We start from the raw sequence: 12466 nt of genomic DNA on the forward strand, positions 1-12466 counted from the left end.
CTATACGGATTGCATCCAAGAGACGTGGCCGTTGTCTGAAGGAAAGGTGGTTGAAAATGAGGATGAAAGGGAGGATATGACATGTTTGGATGACGATGCATTAGATAATTGTAGTTCTAATTTAGAACGCATGCAAGTGTTGCAAACTAGCTTGCGTTGCGTTTATGGTATTTGTGAAGATATCCGAGATAGACAGATTGTAGTTCGAAAAAAGCAAACGAACCTTCAGACGAGACTTGAAATGCTCGAAAGGGTTCAGGATGATATCTTGTCTAACATGGAGACTATCCACCAGCATCAACAAGCCCAGTATGCATTACTCAGGACTGAGAGGGAAACACAGCGCTTGTTCCGAATAGAGATGCTACGACGCATGCCACCCATGGAGGACTCTGCTTCAGCCGAGTCACGACAGGCATGAGCGTCGTCGCCGAAGGACAGATGGTTCAAGCCATTCTCCATCCCAGGGTCAATCTCCATCTCAGGGTCCATCTTCATCACATAACTAGGTGTTCACCATCAGTTTGTGTTCGCTGTTATATTATGATTTTGTTTTATTAGTTGGATTTTAATTCAGTTGTTAAATTTAAATATTAAGAGGTTTGTTTTATGTTTTTGGTTTTAAATTTTAGTTTTAATATAATTCGTTATATGATCATCTGTTGGTAAAGTTGTCTTGGAGGAAAGGTTGAGAATTTGGCGATATCGGCATATCTATGATCCGTGTGGTGGTAGCATGAAATGTAGGAGAGTTTAGAAGTTACTATTCTAAATCCAAAGATGAAAGATACCAGGATTTTTAGAAAATCACGAAAATGGTTTGTTTCCGTTTTCGGGTTTGGAATTTTTCTATTTCCGGAAATTGCCTTAACACAATTTGGGAACTTGCCGATTCGTTTTGGAAGCTCAGAACCTATTTAAACTCCATTCTACACTAACAAACCACACTACACCCCACCATCATCCCACACCTTTCACTTCAAGCTTTTCCTTTTTTTTCCTCTAAACTTCGTTTTCAAAGATTTTACGGCGCTGCGCTACATACACACTTTCGTTTAGTTTAGTCGAGTCGCGACTTGCTAAACACTCGCGAAGCCCTCATTGATTGACGACTTAGCCTTCAAACACTGTAAGTCTAAAACCCAAAACCACGATCGCTTCCCAAAGAGAGCGCACCACCTACCGCCATTTGTGAACACGGAAGTTCCAAATTTTTGCGGGTCATTCCAAGATTTTTGAACTGGTCAAGGAGTCGTTGAGATGACATCTCCTATAGTCATACCTGAACAGTCTTTCGAAGACGTGTTGGGAACCGAGACCTATGGAGATTGGTTCCGACACAGGATCATGCAGTTAGGATGGCGTCATCTACTGGTAAGTGATGACGATTCATATTCACCGCAGCTTACTGCTTATTTCTACGACCACGTTAAATTCTATTTTAATCAGGATGGAGAACAAGAATTCTCCATCGTAGTCGATGACACGACACATAAATTCAATAAAAATGTGGTCGCTTTAGTTTCAGGATTACCAATACGACCTCGCTCACACATGGGCATATATGATCGATAATGCATATCTTTATGATTATACATATTTCCATGAGTATTATGGGGGGTATTTCGAGTAATGGACCGAGGGCGATATAGCATTGCCCTTGGTAGTCTTTCCCTAAACGTAGGCACCACCATGTTATTCATCCCCGATGAAATATTTTGGGGAATGGCGGTTCATTTCGCAAACAATCATCTGGGTGACATTTTCCTCGCTTTAGTTGAGGGACGTCGCCGATATGACATCCCCCGAGTTTTAGTCGCTAGTCTTAAGAGAGCCCAAAGCATGAGGCATAATTATCTTCTTATGCCTGTTCTGGTAAGCCACATCATGCATGGTTGTTTACCTGTATTCTGTGCACAATTCACAGATTGGAAAAGGGTTGAAGTCATGAGACCCACCAATTGGGTAGTTCGCTTCGTTCGCGAATAATGACTTGGCCGGGATGGCGGTGCGACCCTCATTTGTTTGGTCGCCCGTTACATCCCATCGGACATAATAACACTTAACAAGTTAGCATTAGTAGATGGATGATACATGGCGGCAAGTTTGGCAAATTATAATAGATCGGCAGGGATCTTAAGGAACCTCGTCTCCTTGACGAGGAGGAGGATGCTTAAGTGGGAGATAAGGTAAGTTTTAGTGTTGTTATTGTCCGCTTATGTCCCAAGCAAATTAATTCCGTTAACCCCATAATGGGTGGAACTCTTATAGAGTTCGTCGGTATTTTATTTCCTATATTAGTATGTTCTAACCTTGTTTTGCGGATGTTCCGAATTTCACGCCGTTTCCATGGTATTTTTCTACCCTCTTAATTTAAATGCTTTGAGGACAAAGCATGCATGCTTCTTGTTTGGGGGCATAGAAACACGTGTAATTAAGGCATCTGTTAGGATATAGATATGTATAATATGCATTTGTTTTCAAGTTAAAAATTTCAAAAATATAAATAAATAAGTTTATGCTATACACTTAGGAATATTGGTATTGTTTTCTTTCTCTATGCTCTTAACAATCTAGAAGTCTCAATAGCTTTTGCATCGAGAATAATTGTTAGAAACTTAGGTTAATATGTAGGTAATAATCTTTGCATCTATCTATAAATATATTACATGAGTATCTATGATTGTTAGCAAGTAAGTTTTGAAATCTAGGCTAGAGTACTTATTCTACAAATCCCGTGAGAATATAGCCTAAGCCTTATATGAAAGCAAAACATTTGAGAAATGACACAAGGGAGAAGTAAAATCCGGATAGAGAAATCACATGTCCACTTGCTTGATCACTATGCCATATCATAAGCAGAATTTAGTCCCTCTTTGGATCGATATAGCCAGAAATTCAAACCTATGAATTATTTTCCGCTAGTAAGCCCCTCCGAGCCTTTCTTTAGCATTCCATAAACCACAATTCCTTTACCCTGTTACAAAAAAAAAAAAAAAATCTTACCCAATCTAGAATAAGTCTGAGAATAGAATGAGTGAAGAAAGAAGAAGAGAAAAACCTGTGTAAACAAAAATTAGTTAGTTGCTTCAGAAAAAGAAAAAAAGTTTCCATCCAAAGAAAAGAAAAAGAAAAATAGAAATAAATAAAAACTCCAAAAATAGAATAAAAGGAGTTAAAAGCCAAAGAAAAAGAAAAAAAAAATGGCTAAGGATGGAAACAAAGTGTAGAAGCAAAAGTAAATAACAAGGTTTTCTCTAAGTTACATAATATGAAGACTCTACTATCTCAGACTTGTCCTTTTGAATATCCATTTCCTTCCTTCTTAAACCATCTCCTAATCCTCGTAACACCTAATAAAGACCTCTAGCTGGATTAGGAATAGGTTAGTGTGATAGTAAGTGACATATGTGTTTGATCGACACCGACTTCCTTGTTGTCATTGAGATTGTAAGGTAAAGTGTGCCCACTGCACACTGGAGTAGTGAAACTTGAGCGGAAAAATCAGAGTGGTTTTCGTCTTGACATTTATGTGAGGACCTACTTAAGGACGCTATTCCGAGTTTTCATAAACGAACCTGCTAGGCATTTCATAGTATTACTCATAGTATTTATATTTGTATCATAGATGATTGATTATTATGCATATATTAGCTTAGGTTTTTGACTAGGTTATTCTTATTCATTTGCTAGTGAGATGTATAGATAGTTGGGACATGAATGAGGAAACAATAATTTTATTTCTTAGTCGTTGTAGTATAGTTGAAGTTTGTGAGTATCTTTCATCGAAAAACTCTCACGAGGCTATAACTTCGTCCACTAGGGAATTCCTAGTGGTTTAAGACTTTGTTGCATATGGTCAATGCAATCGCTTTCTCAAATAAACGAGTAGTTAGAACTCCATTTTTTGGTCACTTATTATAATTCCTCATCTTTGCTTGAGGACAAGCAAAATGCTGTTTGGGGGTGGTTTGATAAGAGCCCAAAACTGTAGTTTTAACCTTCTAACAGTCATACTTTTAGACCAATTATGTGAGAAATAATTAAGAGTTAACACTGAGTACGTGTTTTTATACATTTCAGGTTTCAAAGTCCATTATGTGCAGAAAGGTTCCACTTTAGCGAGATAAAGGAGCAAAGGTCGGTTACTAAGGAGTTCCATGATTAAAGGCCAAGATTCAAGAAGACAAAGCCTTTCTAAATCCCGGTCAAAAGCTGAAAAGTCGACGCGGGCAGAAACAACACACAAGTTAGCAGAACTTCCGAAGGCTTTATCTTTGGACTCAGACCTCGGAATGTGGCCTACCTTATGTCAAAACGACCGGCTCGGAAAGAGCTTTCCAATGGTCTAAGCCTTGATCCAATAAGAGGAGCGAAAGTGGACGAAAAGTCTGTTGAAGCCAACTGCAGCTGAAGAGGCCTTTTTGGACTGAAATAATTGGGTTTTGGGCCTGATTCTCTGGCCCAAAATATGGCTCCAAGCCCATGCACGATTTTTGGATATGAAAGTATAAAAACCAAAGCTTCACTCTTTGTTAATGGTAGCTAATTAGACCTAAAACTATATAGAATTCTAGATCTAGTTTTTTTTTTTTTTTTTTTTTTTTAGTAGGGTAATTAAATTTAAGTTCCATTTTCAATTCTTGTTTTAGATTAAGTCTTTGAATCATTGTTCTTGATTGATTAGATAAATAAAATAGTTATTTTTATCAATTTTGATTTTTGTCATTTCAATTTATAGATCTAATTTTAATTCTTGTTGATTATCATTTCGTAGTTGAAGTAGATTGAAACATTGTTAGTTAAATTAGTTAAGTTAGAATTTTAATATGATGTGTAGTTATAATTCAATGGGAAATGATGGGTTGATGACTCAAGGCTAAAACCTCCATTAGAGGGATTGATGAAGCTTTGATGAAAACTTAGTGGCATAGTGTATAAGCATTGTAGAATCTATTCCACTCTAGAAGGTCGCGTGATTAAGCCATGAGAATGGGTGGATGACCTCACATGCTAGTTAGTATTCGGTAGAAATGCCATGAACACTAGGGATTAGAACTCGAATTTCTTGCCGTAAGAACGTAAGAATCGAGATACAAGAATCTATGCTAGGTTATTAAGTTGGGTTCGAGGTGGATTCAATTCCCCTATAATCCTTTATCTAGATTCAAAAACAATCATATTTCCATAGCATTCGTACTTAAATTCAACATAATCAATTTCATATTGTATCATAGTATAACACCCTTCGTAAAGCTCTCATTAGACTTAAACCCGATTAATTAGATTATAAAACATTCCATGCTAGAGAACTAGGAGTGGAACGAATTTGTTACTCCACTCTATTTCGATAGAATTGAGAGTAGAAACTTTGATAAATATAGACAACAAATAAATAGTTTTAGTTTACTTACGTTTTGAGTTTATCATTCATTTCGTAGGTAAACTATTCAATTTTATGTTTTATCACTGAGCGTTGAGTCGTGATCCCTAACACGATGAACTCATCTATGAGAACACTCTATTAGCATGAGGAGTTGAACCAGTACTTCATGTCAGAACGTACTATTTAATAACTCCTAGCTTAACATTGCACTTGTCTTCCAAAACTGGAAGACTGATTCTCTGATTGAGTCGCGTGCGATATCTATCACTTTTCAGTATAAAGATACGAAATCTTTATTTTGTTCAGAGTAGACTCAAGTCCTTACTCACGTCTTCTTGCATTTAGTTGAGTAGGGATTCGAACCAACCTAAATTCTAGGACCACTTACATCTTTCTTATACTATAAGTAGGGAAACTAGTGAGTAAGATTTATTTGGATTACTAGCTAAGTTTAGTTTTGTTATTTAAATCCTAACGGACGCTTAAACATGCGAAATACAACAAATGACGATAAAAACCTAAGATTTTCCTAGATATTCAAAGAGAAAGAAAAGGTGGAAGATCATTCCACTCATGCGTGGTCTTATAAACTTCTCTTAAAGTCGGATTACTACCTTCTCTAAGCTATTTAAGGTTCATTATCAAACCCAAACCGGCTTAATCGTCGATCCCTAGTGAAATGGACTCATCTCTAAATCCATTTCCCTAGCATAAGAAGTTGAACTGGGGTTTCATCTCTGAAATCCCATCTCAACTCCTGGACTCATACAACATAATCCTGTTAACTATGAAAATAAGAGATTAGAGATAACTCACGCGCGCGGCTAGCCTAGGCATAAAAATGGAGGCGCACACGAGTCCTTCTAAATTTCCAGGTCTCAAGTTTGGCCGGACACTACCATTTTGGGGTAGTGTGCTATATGTGCCCTTAAGTCCAAGTAGTGAATCCTATTTCACTACAAAAATCAGTAAAAAAACAACGGCCCATAGTTGTTGTTTACGACGAAAACATGTGCTATATTCCGTCGTTAGGGCCGTAATTAAAACCAATGTAGTTTTTGAAATACAACGGCCCGGGGCACTTGTAATATTTAAAAAACAACGATGGTCGTCAGCACATGTTTCTTTTAAAATCTGGTCCACGTTTATTTTGAATAGAACGACAAACATAGCCGTCGTTTATGGGAGAAATATTTCAACAGTTCACTATCGTTTATTTATTTAGTATCCCTAATTTTTTTTTGCTGCCACCTGATAAAAACTAAAGAACAGTAACAAAATATAAGAAAATAACCTGAATAAAAGCAAAATGTTTTGATTGAATGCTTAAAACTTCAACAACTTGAACAAATCCCATCCAACTTGAACAAATCCCATTTAGACAAGAACTTGTGCACAACCAAGTCTTTAGTATAACTTAAGAAAGTAATTTAGATTACATTAGTAAAAGCCTTATGCCATGTAACAGTAGATCCCACGTCAATGTCACCAAAGGTCTTTCCTCTAGCACCAAACAACTCCGCGTGAAATTCTAGAATCTCGTCCACTACGATCCGATATGCATTCTCAGGCACTTCAGCTCGATCACCAAGCATTCTTCCAATGGCAACCACTCTACCCCCCATGCTTTGCAGCTCACATGTTTGTCCAGAACGCGATACCATTGGTTGCCTAGACAATGAATGACCAGTTGTCTGCGACAAACAAGATATGAAGTAGTAAGAAAATCTCAATATGACAAACATGTCAACTAGTCTATTCATGTGTAAAATCAAGAGTTGTATAACATAGCAATATTATATATTTATAGTTGGTAATTTCTAGTAGACTCAATAAGGAATAAGTAAACTTGGCAGCTTCATATATAAGTAAGAGGAATTAAAGCAAAAGAAACTAAGTCAGTTGCAACATCCCAAACAATGAAAGAAAAAGGAAGAAATCCAATGTACTAGGCATACAATCTACCCCTCACCAGCTACTTACCTCTACTTTCTTAAACTACTAAGATCAAGCTTACACTAGTACAAGAAAAAGACTCACTGACATAAGACAACTATAAGCAGTTTTATTTTTACTTGGTGAATTTCTAATTATGAAAAAAAATCTATAGTAAAGTTTGTCAGATAAGTAAGTACTTCTAATCCCAAACTCCTACTTCTGAAATGGAACAAGCATCAATCCCAACATCCTCTAGCTCTACTCAATTAACCATGAATTTCATTCAAACAAGCATCAATAATATTATATCGAACAACACCAAATGACTATTAACTGAAGCTTAAACCACTAATAGAGAGCATAAATAACAATGCCAATGAGGATAAGGATAGGATGTTCAAAAATAAATTACTGGATCATTCGTCTTGTTATTTTTGTGGTCGTGCCAATGAAAACTCAAAGCACCCTTATTTGTCTGTTCTTTCATTAAAAATGTTTGGGCAGGTGTCAAGGCGACAATAAGGTCTGGCAATTTAGTGTTTACCTTAAACCAACAGTAGTATTCCATTTTCAAAAGATTAGGTGGATGGTTGCCTAAAGATTGAGTGTATGGCAACCATCCAGTCCTGCACCAAGTAATCCTTAAGTTTCTTTCATGATTTACAGGGGCCAGTACATACATACTGTAGATAAACAGTTACCAAGGTCTTTATAACACCCCGTGTTTTAATTCTTTTATTTTCCTAATAATAATAATAATAAAGATAATAATAATAGATAATAGATAAAATAAAATAGGATAAGTGTTAGTGGAAATAGGAGACGTGGGTTTATGGGATAAACCTTCTTCCCTATTTTGGGGGTTTTGTTTTGAACAGAACAGAAAACAGAATAGGGTTGGTCAAAAACACCGCGAGAGTTTTACAGAAAAGAGAGAAGTTTTACTAACAACAGAAAAGGAAGATTTTTCCTGGTAGCTGGCTGATAGTCGGAGCGCGCTAAAGGTGAGTAGCTATTTTTGCTATTTCACCGAAAGTTATAGTTTTTGTATATCGGTGTATAGGTTTATGTTTTTATATATACTGATCATTATCTTGTTGTATTGGACTTCGTGCCATTTGTATTATTAAACTTTGTTGAATTTCGGATTTGTAATTAAACTATCGAAACTTTGTTAAAATTGGGTAAACTGTTGAATCTCGACAGACGTCAATGGCGTCAGCCCACAAAAATCGTTTTGTATAATTTAACTCTTTGTTTTGGTTTGTAAACTCCTATGGTTGAAGTGTTGTGGTATATTGGGTTGTGTAGTGCATGATGTCGGGGCAGTGAAGCTCGGAGGGAGGCGTTAATGGCGTTACTGCCATTATTGTGATACTAGGACTTGGGTTTTTATGCGTTTTAAAATGGTTTGAATGGTTTTTGTTTGATTTGGTGGGTTGTTGATGTATGTGTGAATGTTGGAATGTGGATGGGGGCTGTTGAAAGGTGGCGGAAGCCATTAATGGCGGCAGTAAAAGTTTTAGATCTAGTTTTGAAGGAGATAGGGATTGAATGATTTGGGGGTTTTTGTTTTTATTAAAAGTGTTTGGTTTTTGATAAGGAGTAAAATCGGTTTGATGAAGTGAGGAGTGGTGGCCGATTTTTGGTGGCTGGTGGTGGAGGAAGAAGGTTGGAGAAGATGAACAGTAAATCTCGGTTGGGCTTTGGGCCTAAACCTTTTGGTTTTGTGTGGGCCGAAATCTAATTTAGTTTGGGCCGGATTTTAGTTAAGTTGTTAGGGGCTGGACCACATTAGTTATGTTGGGCCATTTCTTTTTTTTTGTTTTGTTTTGGGCCCGATTTTAGTTTGTTTTGTTTGGGCCTTCTCCCATTTGTTTTCGGACCGAACTTAGTTGTGTTTTGGGCCAGTTCAGTCTGAAGTTTTTGGGCTAGTTTCTAATATTGCTTGGGGCCAGTCCATAGGACTTAAAATAGATCTTTTTTGGGTCTTTCAATGTTTAGAGTTTCGGGTTCTGAGGTTTGGGCTTGGCCAGTTGGGTCCGAATCATTACCTTAGTCATGAGCCCATGAGCCATGCACATTGACCTTAGCCATGAACCACGGCTATGACCCTGAACCTGTTGAACATGAAAACGATAGTTTGACTTTGTTTGTTGACTTTGACAATGATGTGTTGACTTTGATCGAGTTGATTGTTGACCGTGAGTTGACTTTGACCGATTGACCCAATTTGACCTTTTAACTTCGGATTATGATTCGGGTCTATTAGGATAGGTCTAGGGATATTAGCATGCTTGGCTTTAGGCTAAGACCTTTCTATATATACATGTGTACGTGTATTAACTACTCGGTGATTTTGCAGTATTTTATGTTATGCAATGTTATGACACTTAGACATCCATGAAATTAATAATGTTTAAACCAAAAATACATTTATCAAGATACTCATTCGTTCTCTGAAATGATATATACAATAAAGTTCAAAAGTTCAAATAAATTTACGTTTTAATAAAGTTTTAGAATTGAGTTTTATGACTGTTGATGTCATAGGTTAGGTGGGCATTTATTGAATGTGCCATAAATGGCCCGTCAGCGGTATCTATGGGTATTCATTGAATGTGTCATGAATGATCCGGGTATTCATTGAATGTGCCATGAATGACCAGATTCTTTGGACTGCCCTAGAAAGGAACTAAGGTATTCGCCTTGCGGGTTAGTTGTATTCCTTGAGTGTACGGGAATGTAGGGTTGGGTATTCCTTGAATGTGACGGGAATGACCTAAGGTATATAGGCACTAAATGGTGAGTGTATAAGAAAAGAAATTGATTATTTGATAAGAGAAGTTGATTTGATTATGCGAGTGTATTTGGGCTTGCATTGGAATATTTATAGGATATCTACACATATTATATAAAATTGCTAACTTTCTTTTCTGCGGAGGGTAGGACTTAATAATATTTTTGTCTTGGGGACGCCGGTCCTACCCTTATCTGGCCGATGGATATCGGTAAGTTTTAATGCAATGTATTAGATATTAAAATGAGTGATTTGAATGAGTTAATATAATGGAAGTTTTGCTTGGGAAGAAACTATGCCGGTTGAAATGACGGAACTACCTGTCTTCCAAGCTGAGAATGATTAAGTTATGGGAAAATATAAAGTGATTGTTTGGATAATTAAAGTATGATAATGTTTATATGTGGTTAGTCTACTCATACCAGCAAATTCAATTTTGCTGACCCATGTTTGCTTTGTTTTGGCAACTTGGGTATGTTCTTGGGAACATAGGTGGAAGGCAGTGGAACCGCGGCGTGTGATTTGGATTTGATCTAGAGTAGTCCGGGAGTTTATTTTGATTAGGTCTGATCTTTTGGAAGTATGTAATAATGTAGTTTTCTTTTCATATGACATGAAAATACGATGTTGAAGACCTGTTATTCTTATAGTGGTTTGATGTTTTATTGGGATGGAAGATAGATTTTTTTTATAAAGTAATAAAGAGAATTTTGAAGATTGAATTTGTGGTTAAGATTTTAAATGATGTGGGTTTTCGGTTTTGGCATGTGTAGTATCCACCCCGTCATAGCCTGGGTTTTTAGACAATTGAATATAGTGATGTTTGAGATATTTATATTTCAAATATTCATTTTTTAATTGTTTAGAAAATTCGGGCTGTGACAGTCTAGCCAGTGGACTATGGGTGAATCGTAAACTCACAACTATACCACTTGGAATGGGACCACGACCATTTGGAACAGCAACACTCCATGTTGGGAACCACTTCCAACCTTAATGAAAAGGGGGCTCTTCATGAGAAAGGGTTAATTTAATTAGCTGTGTATCCTCTCCTACCTGCCCTGGTGAACTATAGTGCTTCAAAACGCCTTGCCAAGCGCCCTTGTGGCGAGATTGATATTCATAGTAGTGCATGCACAAAGCTAGACTAATGAACCTTGGCTGATTCTTCGTGGCCTAGGTCTGGGTCTGGAAAAGGAAAGAGTCCGTGAGTTCTTGGTTATAGCCTTGTGTCACTTGTGTCACAATATTGGCATAAGATAAGGCCATCATCCGGTCCAATCACCTATTAGGAGAGTCCTGGTGGAACAACGAATACCATTTCAGGGCCGATTTACACTCATGCTAAGGCCTTTTTCTAACATCGATAGATGGGGCTATGAAAGGATGACATGACTGAAAGCGACTTTCTTGGAACTAATTCATAGTCGCTTGCAATTAGACTTTTATAACTATATAAACAAATATAACAAGTGTGCGAGATGAGGGAACCTGTCTTAATTGACCTTTCTTTCTTTTGTAGTACTTTATTGGTGAGATCACTCCCACTTATAATAGCCTATATAAGAAAGAGTTGTGCCTTTACTCGTGAAAGTAGGACAGTAGGTCAATAAAGTCAGGAGGGAATCCTACATTCTCTCTTTGGCCACGTTGGATTGATTCTAGAAAAACTTAAGGAAACCATCTTTGAGATGGTGATAGTGTCTTTGGTCTTGATGGCTTCTCTGGTAGCTGATAAGAGCCCAAAACTGTAGTTTTAACCCTTTAACAGTCATACTTTTAGACCAATTATGTGAGTAATAATTAAGAGTTAACACTGATTACGTGTTTTTATGCATTTCAGGCTTCAAAGTCCATTATGTGCAGAAAGGTGCCACTTTAGTGAGATAAAGGAGCAAAGGTCGGTTACTAAGGAGTTCCGTGATTAAAGGCCAAGTTTCAAGAAGACAAAGCCTTTCTAAAAGCCCGGTAAAAAGCTGAAAAGTCAACACGGGCCGAAACAGCACACAAAGTCAGCAGAACTTCCGAAGGATATATCTTTGGACTCAGACCTCAGAATGGGGCCTACCTTATGTCAAAACGACCGACTCGGAAAGATCTTTCCAATGGTCTAAGCCTTGACCCAATCAGAGGAGCAAAAATGGACAGAAAGTCTGTTGAAGACAACTGCAGCTGAAGATGCCTTTTTGGACTGAAAGAATTGGGTTTTGGGCCTGATTCTCTGGCCCAAAACATGGCTCCAAGCCCATGCACGATTTTTGGATCTGAATGTATAAAAACAAAAGCTTAGCTCTTTGTTAATGGTAGAAAAATTAGGTATAGAATAGTAGTTAGTTAATGGT

This window comes from Coptis chinensis, chromosome 3, assembly GCF_015680905.1.
Source record: "Coptis chinensis isolate HL-2020 chromosome 3, ASM1568090v1, whole genome shotgun sequence".
Classification (NCBI taxonomy): domain Eukaryota; kingdom Viridiplantae; phylum Streptophyta; class Magnoliopsida; order Ranunculales; family Ranunculaceae; genus Coptis; species Coptis chinensis.